At 42.1% G+C, this 14,379-nt stretch overlaps 1 long non-coding RNA gene across 1 annotated transcript; it reads left to right on the plus strand.

Annotated features, from left to right (window-relative positions):
- The first annotated feature begins 1,366 nt into the window (after positions 1 to 1,366).
- Positions 1,367 to 9,916, plus strand: LOC139034033 (uncharacterized). The gene is made up of 3 exons (XR_011486502.1): positions 1,367 to 1,410; positions 7,355 to 7,822; positions 8,609 to 9,916. It is a non-coding gene; the product is annotated as an uncharacterized lncRNA (long non-coding RNA).
- The last annotated feature ends 4,463 nt before the right edge of the window (positions 9,917 to 14,379 follow it).

The raw sequence follows: 14,379 nt of genomic DNA on the forward strand, positions 1-14,379 counted from the left end.
AAAGAAAATGAAGACCTGAATTTTTGTATTTAAAAAGAAAAGATCTGCACCCTGAAGGGCATTCACTTTCTAGTAGTGGCTCCTGGGCCCAGAAATAAAGCCTTCTGCTGAAAGAATATAACATTGATAAGTAGCTCCCAGTCACATACTCTCTTCTCAGAGAAAGGACAAAGTAGATGTCCTGGAACCTCTTCAGTAATTGGTGCTCAGAAAACAGGACAGTTACATGTGAGAAAATGAGAATTAAACATTGTCTCACGCACGATTTTTGTTCTTTGCAGTAGCAGTAGCAATATTAGGTCGCTCAGTCATGTCCAACTCTTTGCGATCCCATGGAACTATAGCCTGCCAGGCTCCTCTGTCCATGGGATTCTCCAGGCAAGAATACTGGAGTGGGTTGCCATTCCCTTCTCCAGAGGATCTTCCTGACCCAGGGATCGAACCCAGGTCTCCTGCATTGCAGGCAGATTCTTTACCATCTGAGCTACAGGGAAGATCTTTGTTCTTTGCAGGCCCTCAACAAATTGGATGATGTCCACCCACACTGGGAAAAGCAAACTACTTTACAAAGTCCACATCCAATTCTAATCTCATCTGGAAACAACACACACACAGACACAACCAGAAAGAATGTCTAATCTGGTCACCCAGTAACCAGTCGAGTTGACACATAAAATTAACCATCTCACTAATTTCTCTAATTCATTTTTATCATGTTAAAATTATAGGAATTATATGTTAGATAGTATTAGAAGACATTGTGCAACAAATGATACTTCATACACTTTCATCTTCTTAGTCTATTTAGAAAAGTGTCATTTTGGCCATATTGCACCCAACTTCTTAAAGTCAGCATCAGTGAACAACCACTCTGTGATCACCCCTCTGATTGACCACCTCAGTGATTTCAGATCTGTTGAGCCGTTTCTTCTAACATGACCTAATAGGACAGTCTGTCCACATTCACTTACTTCAGCTGGTGGACACAGGCCAGGGGAGAGCATGCCAGCGTTGCTGCCTCAGGGAGCCCTCAGTGTGGGTCCTCACTGGGGAAAAGAGGATACTTGACTCCCTCCTCTTGATAGCACATTTGTAAGGAAATGAGACAAGGTGGGTCTGTAAAATTACATTGCTCAGGAAGCTTTGTTTTCCAAAGGATGGGTTAGTTTGAAGAAACATGAGAACAGCTTTCAGGAGAAGAGCTGAGATAGGAATAAAATGCACTCACTGACCCACCAGGCTCAGGCACAAAAGCCTTGTCACTTTCCAAAGGCTCTATGTGGACACCTCTTATTGGTCTATAATTTCTCTCCTCCTTTCCTGTCCAAACTCCACCCCCTAGAATTTAACTTTCATTTCCCCTCATCTTCTACTTCGGATCATCATAGTGGAGGTCAGGCCCCTGGTGAGGTGAGTGAATCCTGAACACATCTGCCCAGGGCCTGTCTTCACCCTTCTCCAAGGAATCGCAACTTCTCTGTTAGGATGTGAGGCTAGCTGAGTGGTTTGTAGAGGGCAGAGTCTGAGAGACACAGAAGAAAAAAATGAAATCTGCTTGAGTGTGTTTAATTAGATGTCTGGAAGCTGTTCTAAAGGGGGAAATGGCCCAGCCTGCAGGCTTCCTGCTGAGAGCACTGACTGAAGATCTGTCTGGGGGAGGGGAAGTCTTAGGAGAAGGGGGATTGGAAGAAGAGAAAGGCTTGATTTGTTCCTTGGAGGGACTATTTATTTCTCAAGACTAAAATTTACCCACAACTCCTTCACATTCTGTTAGGTTTCAGTTGCACCTTGCTGAGGTCAGTCAGGATCCCTGATTTTTCAAGAGGTAGAAAATCCCTTCTATTAACAAGAGCAAAGGCCAAGGGGTCTTTGAGTCCTGTTATTTTAATTTCTATCAGGGTATCACTGTAGTATTTCTGCATGACCGTATCAATAAATTCTCATTCCATAGGCCTGTCTATGCTCAGGAGCCTGATGATGTGACAGCTGGCAGGCTCTCCTCTGTGGGTATTCACTGGTCCAGACATGGAACTACTGCACTTCCTTACATCCTTATCCTGCTCAAGCTTCTCTATGAGCTGGATTTGCCACTCAGAACCAGCTCAGCTGAGAGATCAGGAGCAAGACGAGCACCTGGGAAGAATTTCTAAAAGTGACATCTGGAAGCATCTAACTTCTAGTAACAGTGACATCTACCTTTCACTTTTAAAATCTTCTTACTTGATTGGTGTTCGTGATATAAAAAGATGTCAGAGAAGTATTATTATATCCACATCATTAGACCTGAAAGGGAAATAAGTTAGAGCAGCCTCTGCATTTATTTCCCTTGCTCCTTATAGAATGTCCAGCTGTACCCACTGTACTCGGGCACAGAATGTGAAATTGAAAAGTGTCAGTCACTTAGTCAAGTCCAGTTCTTTGCGATTCTATGGACTGTAGCCCACCAGGCTCCTCTGTCCATGGAATTCTTCAGGCAAGAATACTAGAATGGGTTGCCATTCCCTTCTCAAGGGATCTTCCCGACCCAGTGATTCAAGTACAGACACAAGTCAAATCTCTTTCCTCACCAGGAGTTCCCCCTTTCTGATCAAATCTTTCTTCATCAAAACTGACTTTGGAGATTATCATCTCTGCTACATATTCCTCGTTCCCTCTCAACCAAAATTGGTTTTAGACTCTTGTCTTCTGAGCTCATACAGTTCACCTCCGTCAGGCCCGTTACTTAGAACTGATTTGTTAGTTTACTGTTTCAGGTTTTATCTTACTAGTATTGAAAGGAATTTATATTAAATAATAGTAGATGACTACCTTGGAAATAAACAAAGCACAATTTCACTTTACAGTTCTATTTAGGAAAAAAGACTCTTTCCATACAATATCCGTAATTTGTGGTTTTATTATACTTAGCAGAAACAGTTCTACTGCAATCACAAAAGAAGAAAATTCTGTCTATAAATTTCCTGTTTGAACTTTATATGTGTACACTTATATACACACATAACCAAAACCAAAACAGTCAAAAAAAAAGAAGAAGAAAGTAGAAGAGATTGATCTGGTGAGCAAAGGAAAGCAAAAATGATATCAACCAGTTAAAAGCAAAACTAAAACATAAGCTGGGAAACAAAACTAAAGCAATATGCCAGCTGGGTAATAAAGCAATGAAAGCAAAACAGACTGATAAACATGGCGAGAAAAAGAGAGAAAAGGAAGAAAAGAAAAGTTAAATAGAAGTAGGTAAAGGCAGAACTAAACATACATTTCTCCAAAGAAGACATACAGATGGCAAACAAACACATGAAAAGATGCTCAACGTCACTAATTATCAGATAAATGCAAATCAAAACCACAGTGAGGTACCATTACACACCAGTCAAGATGGCTGCTATCCAAAAGTCTGCAAGCAATAAATGCTGGAGAGGGTGTGGAGAAAACGGAACCCTCTTACACTGTTGGTGGCAATGCAAACTAGTACAGCTGCTATGGAGAACAGTGTGGGGATTTCTTAAAAAATTGGAATTAGAACTGCCATATGACCCAGCAGTCCCACTTCTGGGCATACACACTGAGGAAACCAGATCTGAAAGAGACACGTGCACCCCAATGTTCATCACAAGCACTATTTATAATAGCCAGGACAAGGAAGCAACCTAGATGTCCATCAGCAGATGAATGGATAAGGAAGCTGTGGTACATATACACCATGGAATATTACTCAGCCATTAAAAAGAATTCATTTGAATCAGTTCTAATGAGATGGATAAAACTGGAGCCCATTATACAGAGTGAAGTAAGCCAGAAAGATAAAGACCAATACAGTATACTAACACATATATATGGAATTTAGAAAGATGGTAACGATAACCCTATATGCAAAACAGAAAAAGAGACACAGATGTACAGAACAGAATTTTGGACTCTGTGGGAGAAGGCGAGGGTGGGATGTTTCAAGAGAACAGCATCGAAACATGTATATTATCTAGGGTGAAACAGATCACCAGCCCAGGCTGGATGCATGAGACAAGTGCTTGGGCCTGGTGCACTGGGAAGACCCAGAGGGAGGTGGGAGGGGGGATTGGGATGGGGAATACATGTAAATCCATGGCTGATTCATGTCAATGTATGACAAAAACCACTACAATATTGTAAAGTAATTAGCCTCCAACTAATTTTAAAAAAAAAAGAAGTAGGTAAAGGAGATTTGTATATACTAAAGATTAACTACAACAGGAAAAGAATAAGAAAAGCAAACAAAAAAATAGATGTAGAAAAATAACAAATTTTTTTAATTAAAAAAAATGGGGGAAAAAACCTTCACAACTGCAAAAGGCCAATGTAGAGGCAGTCATACTTAAAGGAAATAAGTCTGATTAACAACAGAAAATTCTCAAAAGTGTAAACAGATTTAATACCGTTAATAAAATCAACAACTACAGCAACAGAGGGAAAAAAAGGAAAAGAGAAAAAAAATCCAGAAACAAAAAATGACAGAACAAGTTAAAATATAAGAATAATAAATGCTTTTCTTGGATCTCAGCTGTTAGTGTCTTTTCCCTCGCTGTGAGTCACAGTCCACCTCACCTCCCTAAGATGCCCTCCAATACTGGGCTGGTCTCTGGACCTGTTGTGGGACAGCTCAGATTCTAATCTGGCCCTACTCCTGCATGTTCTTGCCTCTAATGTCTGCATCTGCCCGTGCCAGCGCGTTTTCTCTTGCAGGCCCTCTCGTTGTCCTTATGTATCTTCCACAGACACGAAGTCCGCCTAGTTGATCACGTGAATTTAATCTGCAGCGTGTACCACTGGTGGGAAGGTTTAGGGTCCTGTTTCTTAGCCACACTACACCTGAATTTCAATTGTGGTTTTATCTCCACCTCTGCACATGAGTGGTCTATAGGGGTTTGCTCCTGAGGCTGCTTTGAAGGACTTGGGTTTGCCCCAGGGAGGGCCTGGTATGGAGGCGGTGCAGCTGCTTGGATCTCAGGGGCCCTGACAGTTCCAGGTACTAAGGGGAACCAGCGGCTAGGACAACAGGGAATATGGGGCCCGTAGGGTTTTTCCTAGCCTCTGGCTGCTCTGTCCAAGTGGGGGTCGTTTGAGGGGGTGGCACAGGAGCTTGGACCCATGGCAATGCTGGATACATAGTATCCAGTGGCTACAGTCCTATTAGAGTCTTTTCCTAGCCTCTAAGAGAAGTCGCTCAGTCGTGTCCTGCTCTTTGCGACCCCAGGGACCATAGCCTACCAGGTTCCTCCATCCATGGGATTTTCCAGGCAAGAGTACTGGAGTGGGTTGCCATTTCCTTCTCCAGGGGATCTTCCCGACCCAGGGATCGAACCCAGATCTCCCACATTGCAGGCAGACGCTTTACCATCTGAGCCACCAGGGAAGCCTCTGGCAGCTGGCAATTAGAGGGCCTCTCTGGCTAGGCCTTCTCTGTTGCTTGACCCACTCAGGCATTTGCAGGACTCCCCCCACCCCCCGCTCCAGTTGGGGTCCTTCTCTGTTTCTTGGTACCTCGCGTACTTACATGACCCTCCCTCACTCTGGAGGCCTCTTCTGTTTCTCAGCGCATCAAGCACTTGAACGGCCACCCTGACTGGGGTCCTTCTCTGCTGCTTGGTGCATCAGGCACTTAAAGGGCCACTCTCTCTGGGATCCTACTGTCTCTGTCTCTGGACAGGGTCCCCCTGTCCAGTGATGACGCGCAGGGGAGAGAGTGGCTATGGAGATGGCTCTGTCTCCTGTGTGTGACTCAGCAGTATCACCCTGACGCCATGTTTGCTGGGCTTTCCTTCACGAATATTTCCTGCTGCATCTCTTCCCACAGGTCCCACTGGGCTGTCTCCCTGCAGTTAATAGCAAACCTTGCCCTGGGATTGCTTTCCAATCTCTATGCTCCAGCTCCCAGCTGCTGCACTTTCTAGGGGACTTCGGTCCCTGTCCAGAGAACATATGGCTGCAGCAAGGGTTGTCTGTGTGATTATCATTCCATTTAGACTGCCACAGATCAGCTGCTTCACTCTCCAACAGCCTAGAGTGCTTCACCTCTTCCCATACAGTTGTCCTGATGTGGGGATCTGACCCCTGCTTCAGTTTCTCTACCCTCCAGAGGTAAATCCAGTCCTATTCTCCTCTTTTTCGCCCTCCTTCCTTTGTCCTATTGAGTTTTGCATGGTTCTATATATTCTTTTCTGGTGGTCAGGTACTCCTGTCCATTCTCAGCTGGTGTTCTGCAAGATCTTCTGTGTCTGGAGGTGTATTCCTGATGTATCCATGGAGAGAGATGTGCTCCACATCCACCTACTCCTCTGGCATCTTGGATCTAAGTCTTCTTTTTAGATTCATCTTACTTCATATAGATAATAGCCCTACTACCAGCACATAATTCATCAATGATAATTAGTTTAATGACCTGGACTAATATTTTGAGATTTTTTTTCTTAAGACTGATATTCATTTAATCTATGTTTATATGCTTTTAGATACCAGACTTCTATAATTCAATGAATCTTTTTAGGCCCAGGTGAAATCACTATTTGTATAGATAAAACCTAGCATAGTTCATTCATTGCTCTGAGTATTAATTGGGTTCGTGAAGTTTCTTTTCTTTTATTTCACTCAGTGGGATAGGAGACAGGTCTCTGAAGGAGGACCCCTAACATATTAAGTTCAACTTCATTCTGTGTATTGAATACACATGATATTTGTAAGTCACTGTCTCCATTTACACATCAGATGAAGGGTTTGCTCTTATACATACAAACACATTGTCATATAATAGGTCATGATGATGTGGGAAATCATTGTCAGTGCATAGCAAATGATGGCATGGTTACACTGTAAATAATTTAGATAGAGCAGGTCTTTATGATTGGAGACTATGTCAGAAGACAGTTTACTGAACTATAAGAGAGAGTCATATGGATATCAGTGGCAGCATCCAGTGCTGAGAGGAGTGGATATAAAAATCCAATGGCTTTAAGTGGTTTCAGTCTTTTGATATTTAGAATGTTTCCTGGGCACTAGAAAGAAAAGGCAGGATGGATGGTGTATCCCAGTATCTTAGCAAAAAATGTATCAAAGGAACTTTCCTTTGGTAACATTTAAATACCAAGAATCACTGCACAGATAAGGATGGAATTTGATATGATATGAATCAAGAACTGATAGTAAAGTGCTTAAAATTATTATGAAATGTCATTTTGGTCAGGTCCCCAGGATCCTTCCCTTGTTTCTCTATATTTTCCTTTATGTCCTCCATATTTCTTGGCCTGTATTAAATTTATAAGCAGTTATTATCATGTATTTCTACCTTTCTTACTCTGTCCCTTTTATCTTTCCCAATAATGTGAAGATCTGTGAACGAGAGAATCCTCAGAATTCAGGACAGGAGGGCACAAGTTGCCATGGCTTCAGGAAAGTTAGTGAACCTACAGGAGAAGTTGACCTGCCCCATTTGCCTTGAGCTTCTGACAGAACCCTTCAGCCTTGACTGTGGCCAAAGCTTCTGTCAAGCCTGCAACACTGCAAACAACAAGGAGTCCATGATTGGCCTAGATGGGGAGAGAAGGTGCCCTGTAATCAGAATCAAGTATGGACCTGGGAACCTGTGGCCTCATTGGCACCTGGCCAATGGAGTGGCTCCGGGAGGTCAAGGAGAGAAATCTGGAGAAGCAAGAGAGAAATCTGTCTGTGCCGTGAAGAGAAATTCCTGCTCTTCTGTGAGGAGGATGACAAGGCCATTTCCTGGCTTTGCAAGTGGTCTCAGGAACACTGTGGTCACCACACATTCCTCATGAAGAAGGTTGCCCAGAAAAACCAGGTAAGAGACCAGAATGGAGGAAAGACAAGTCAGAAATGATACTTGAAGGGAAATGTCTACTTTGCACTGGACTTGATTACTTGTTCACCATGAACCTGGGGTTCGTGATCTCTTTTCTTCATATGCTCACTTTCTGATGTCTGAGGGACATTTCAATGCATTCCTCCAATTATATTCTAATAACCCTACATACTGCTCATACAGTAAAGAATCTGCCTGCAATGCAGGAAACTGGATCCCACCCCTGTGTTGGGAAGATCCTCTGGAGATCCTCTGGAGTATTCTTGCCTGGGGAATTCCATGGACAGAGAAGCCTGGCAGGCTATACTCTGTGGGGTTGCAAAGAGTCCACACCAGAGAGTGATTGACACTTAGACACTTCGACCCTACACACAGACACTAAGCCAGAAGTAGACATTCATGTACCTTATGCTAATAGGTGGGGATCTGATGGTCAAGAAAACATTACCCCTTTGAACAGGAGGGTAACTAGGACACTAGGTAGAAGACATAGAAATTGTTTCCTTGCTACAGGATCAGGTCTCTCCTAGAGCAAACAGAACCAGTCTTCTCTTGGCAAGTGTATGGTGACTTCTATTGCTTGAGTTGTAAAGAACACATAGCTTACCTCATTTTTTCCCCCCAAAGTCATGGATTCTAATTACTGTTCTCAGTTCTGTAAAGTCTATTCTCTTTGGAAAACATCTTCATTTCTCCACCATTTATTTTCTATGGTGATGTTGAGAAAACCCATAACTTAACTCTGATGTGATTCTTTATTCACAGTGGAAACTCTAGGAATTTTTGAAGAGGCTGAGGAGGGAGCAGCAGGAAGCTGAGAAGCTGAAAGCTCAAGTCAAAGGAGAGATTAATACCTGGAAGGTAGGAGGAGGCACTTCCTGAAGGAGTTAGACAGATGTCTGAGAAGGACCTTAGGTTGATCACAAGGAGCTGCCTTCTTCTTTGTTCCCTGACAGTTAGTCATTTGACTAGTCCTCTTCTTCACCATTTTCCTAATAGGAGTGGGTGCTGGATAGGGAATATATCATAAATGAATACAGATATTGGAAGGGAGGTATTCATACAAAGGGACTTTCTGGTGAGGATAACTGTTGAATTTCACATTCCATTCCTGCCATGTTTATTAGCCTTTAACTCTTCTTGGAAGACATCTGACAATGGTTCATGGTTCTGTCCTCAGTGTTCAGCTTTTTGGCAGAGAAAGGAGGGAGGGGGTCAGGAGTAATGCAGGGAGGCGTGAGTATCCTGGACAGATGTGTGATGGCTGAGCTATATTCATGAGGATCCCATTTTGGCTGAGGGTTGGCCTCAGTAATGCAGACTTGAGGCCATTCATTTGAAATGTGATGATGGTAGTGGTTTAGTTACTAAGTTGTGTCTGACTCTTGAGACACTATGGACTTCGTAGCCTGCCAGGCTCATCTGTCCATGTGATTCTTCAGGCAAGAATACTGGAGTGGGTTGGCATTTCCTTCCCCAGGGGATCTTCCTGACCCAGGAATAGAACCCGGGTCTCCTGCATTGCAGGCTGATTCTTTACTGACTGAGCTACTAGGGAAGCCTTTGAAAAGTGACAGAGAGAAAAAACAGGAAAAGTCAGTTTCCTCAAGAATTGCTTTCCTCCTCCTCTCTCTCTCATTCCTGAAGAATGAAATACATGAGAGAGAAAATATCCAGGCAGACTTTTAAAACCTGAGAGAGATCCTGAACAGTGAGGAGCTGAAGGAATGGCAAAACCTGAAGACTGAGGAGGAGGTTGGTCTGTGTAACCTGGCTAACTCAGAATGAGCTGGTCCAGCAGAGCCAATTGGTGAGAGATCTCATCTCAGATGTGGAACATATTTGCAGGCACCAAAAAACGAGATGCTGCAGGTTAAACTGAGGAAGAAGCCCCTGCATTTGAGACCTGAGAAAAATGAAGACAAAATTTCCATCTCTTCTGTGTTGCTGTGGTCTTTCTGGTGTTGTCACTAAGGTTGCTTTGTGCCCTGCAGCCCCCTTCCCTCATAGCTCCATTGGTAAAGAATCCTCCTGCAATGCAGGAGACCCGGTTCAATTCCTGGGTCGGGAAGATCCGCTGGAGAAGGGACAGGCTACCCACTCCAGTATTCTTGGGCTTCCCTTGTGGCTCAGCTGGTAAAGAATCTGCCTGCAGTGTGGGAGACCTGGGTTCAATCCCTGGGTTGGGAAGATCCCCTGGAGAAGGGAAAGACTACCCACTCCAGTATTCTGGCCTGGAGAATTCCATGGACTGTATAGTCCATGGGATTGCAAAGAGTCAGACACGACTGAGAGACTTTCACTCTTACTCTCATGCAACTCAGGTTCCCATATTTAGTAGATGCTAGACTTATGGGAAAGTTGAATCTTCTTTACCTGCCAAAGACCTAGAATTGGAGACAATTCCCTTACATTTCAATTTTCCCCTGAGTATAGCAGAGAGCCAGTATTTTTTGTATAGATTTCCAGAAACAGACTTGGATTTTAAGGAATATTTTGGCTTTGCTGAAAATCATTGATCCATTTGGTCATATACTCAAGAAGCCAGAATGGAAAGACAGCATCTTTGTGTTTGTATTTGCACACCTACATGGCAGCATTAAGAACTTTACAAGCACATGCAATTCAGACCACTTTTCATTTAGTATTCATAATGTCATCTTTTCCTGGGGTTTGTAATTATTCCTGGGGATCATGAAATCTCAGGGTATTCTGATGCCCACCCTTTTGGGGAGCAGCCTTTGAAGGCATGGGGACTCTTGACACACACTAATGTGTCTCAAACACCTGGGAATCAGATTCTGCAAGTCTGAGTGAAAGTTTTATGCCCGGAGTATCTTATTTCAAGAACTGTCTTTACATATTAGCAGTGTGACCTAGAATAACATCCTTAACTGCTGTGTTTGTTAATGTAATCATGACATAAAAACTGTGCCATACATAATGTTATTGTCAGATGATAAATGATATTTTCTCCTTGGAAAGACCCTGATTCTAGGAAAGATTGAGGGTGGGAGGAGAAGGGGATGACAGAGGATGAGATGACTAGATGTCATCACTGACTCAATGGACATAAGTTTGAACAAACTCTGGAAGATGGTAAAGGACAGGGAAGCCTGGTATGCTGGAGTCCATAGAATCATAGAATCGGACATGATTGAGTGACTGAACAACAAAATGATACTAACTGAGAAGCATCTAAATTTCTCAAGAATGAATATTTGACCTATTGAATACCAAAAAAATATAACCTGTGTCAGTGTCTCATTAAACAGGTTTGTGCTTTCAGGGACACAAGGATTCTTTTTTCTGATGTATCATTTTGCAGATCCTAGATCACCTTTGTGCTGCTGTCAAGACTATTCCAGCTCTGCCTGTCATACAAAAGCATGTGTGCCTATGCGTGTGTGTCTCTTTGTGTTTGTGGGATTACAGTTTCATTATAATTTCAGTATTGGTATATACTTGCTCTTATTAAGTAAACAGATTCTTTACCAACTGCGCCACTGCTGCTGCTGCTAGAGAAGCCCTATTAAGTAAACTAGATTCTATGAGATTCAGGATCTTATTTGTAAAAAAATATATATACAGAATTTACCTAATTAGCATTGCATCTATTAAACAATGCAATGTTTGTAATAACTTCTGTAACTTCTAGCTCAAAAGTGGTGCTCTATGTAATGTTTATTCATTTTCTGCTTCCCTCTCATTGTGACTAAAAGAAGTCATTTTCAGAATAAATATTAACTTATATTCAACATTATAACCCTTTCTATGTTTTAGAAACAGAATACATTGATGAAAGAATTACAATTTTATTTAAATTTTACCTAACTGTAAAATAAATGTTTCTGGATAGTGCCTTATTTAATTTTTTCAAAAAATTGTACAATAATTCTCTTTCTTTGAATTCAAATTTCAGTTTAGGCTCTGTTTGCCCCAAATTTACCATTCACAGTGATACATTAAGACTCAGAAGTATAATTGTGAGATTTCTTAAAACTGATTTAGGCAGGTATTTGTATGTTCTGGTCAGCCTTACTTTTTTAATGAGTTAAAAGTTCTCAGGAATGAAGGAAAAAATGACATCTTCCTTCAGTGAGATAAGAGGGGAATTACTTCTGCAGTGGATGTTCATTCAGGGCTTGGTGGGATCCCCACGTCTTTTGGAATTTTTAATCCATATGGAGTCAAAATTAATTTTTTTAAAAAGTAGATCCAGTGTATTTTCTCTTATCTGTACTTGTCCCTAAGAATTCTCAACTTCCTACCTTTGGATGAACTTTGATTTGACAAGAGTTTCCAAGGAGGAATTTTTCCAGTTTTTGTATCTGTGTGTGTATGCACACATCCATGTCTTAGCACTCACCCTTGGAAACAAAGCACAATTGGCCTTTTAAATACTTCTTTTGATCTCTGCCTTCCTGTCTTCCCATTGCTACAATGACTGGGATTCTGACTTACTAGGAAAACTCTGTACTCTTGAATTATTGACAAATGACTCTCCAGGGCCACTGATGCTGTTTCATTTACTGGAATGCCCAGTTCTCCAGTTCAGGAGGAAGTACCTAGTTATGAGAAACTGAGGAGCTGGATTTTTGTATCCAACAGAAAAGATCTGCACACAGAGGGGCATTCACTTTTAATAGGGACTCCTGCATTTCCCTGGTAGCTCAGCTGGTAAAGAATCCACCTGCAATGCAGGAGACCTTGGTTCGATTGGGAAGATCCCCCAGAGAAGGGAATGGCTACCCACTCTAGTATTTTGGCCTGGAGAATTCCATGGACAGAGAAGCCTGGCAGGCTACAGTCCATGAGGTTGCAAAGAGTCAGACATGAATGAGTGACTTTCACTGGCCCCAGAAGTGAAGCCCTTTCCTGAAAAGAATATGACACTTACAAGTTTTTCCCAGTCACATGTTCTTTTCTTGGTTAAAGACTGAAGAAGGTGTCCTGGAAGCTCCTAAGTCACTGGTGCTGGGAAAACTCTATAACTGCACACATGAGGATGAGAACTGGACATTTCCTCCCACCAGATACAAAGGCAAACTCAAGATAGATTAAAGGCCTAAATGCAAGTCCTGTAACCGTAAGGCTCAAAGAAGAGAACATAATTAGATCACTGTTTCACATAAATCACAGCAATATATTTTTGTATTTATACCCAAAGGCAAAGGAATAAAAACAGAAGTAAACAAATAGGACTGAATTAAAACCATTTACACAGTGAAAGAAACATTTGACAAAATGAAGATCTACTGAATGGGAGAAAATTTGCAACTGAGATGAATAATACCAAGTTAATTGTTGGGAGCCGCAGGGGTGCGCCCAAACCGTGACAAGGTCACAGGAGGAGAGAGGAACCTGCCAGGCAGCTCTTCCTCACACGGTGCTGCCCCGGGGGCCCAATATGAGCCGCCAGGATGAGAAAGGAATCTGCAAGGCAGCTCTTCCCCTTGAGGTTGTCCCAGGGACAAGGTCACGGGACGAGAAAGGAATCTGCAAGGCAGCTCTTCCCCTCGAGGTTGTCCCGGGGGCCCGGTATGTCCCTTTCCTCCTTCTGTCTTACTGTGTTGGGCTTTCTATTAATTTTTGGAAATATAATATATAGTAATAAGGCCTCCCTGGAAAAGTCCAAGCCTTTTTGGAAATGCTCATGATTGCTCTGGCTCAGGACACGACCATAAACATCAAGTCAAAAAAGAAAAGGCCACAGGTATAGTTTGGCTGCTTGCTTAAAAGATTATAATGTTCTAGAATAGAAAAGAGTAGAGGCATTTAGATTTAGAAGTAGATGTACTGCTTCAGTTTACTTGCTCCTTGGTTGAGAGGGTTTTCATTATTGCTATTTCCTTGCTGCTATTTGTTCATTGTTTCCCTTTCTTTAAACAACATAGAGATTATGGGTATTTTTGTAGAGTTAGGAAATGGGGTACATAGGATTTCAATAGAAGATTTATATTAACCAGCTTCACTGCCATTATCTCATTATCAATAGAGGTGTTTTGCAGCTTTAGAGATGTTTTTGCTGTTTAATAGTTAATCATTGTAAATTGAGATTTTGTGGTTTCAGGTAAAGAAAAATATCAAGGTTTTTCTCATAGTACTATTCTCAGAAATGTCAAACATGTTACTGTGACCCTTCCCATGTATTGTTTTATTGTCCAAAGAATTTACACTATACCTGAGATTTGTGGAACATTGTTTTTGTTAGAGTGAGAATGTTAGGCCATTGAGGCAAGAAGACTATGTACGGGACATTTAAGAAAAAACCCTGTAATCGGAAAAGTTCCAGATGAATGCATAGGGGAAAAACATGGGGAAAAAAAATATTGACAGAAGCACAAACCAATATCTGATGTAATATGTGGTGACTTAAGGGGGAGGTAACATTCATTCTATAAAAACTGAGCTATCCTAAAAATTAAAAAAAGCTACCTCTTCTACGCAACCTTCCTGTGTGTCTGTCTTCTTCCTCGCCGACACCACTCATCCCTTGGGTATTCCTGGTCCTGCTGGGGCTGGACCTCGGCAGT

Source organism: Odocoileus virginianus, unplaced genomic scaffold (assembly GCF_023699985.2).
Source record: "Odocoileus virginianus isolate 20LAN1187 ecotype Illinois unplaced genomic scaffold, Ovbor_1.2 Unplaced_Contig_20, whole genome shotgun sequence".
Classification (NCBI taxonomy): domain Eukaryota; kingdom Metazoa; phylum Chordata; class Mammalia; order Artiodactyla; family Cervidae; genus Odocoileus; species Odocoileus virginianus.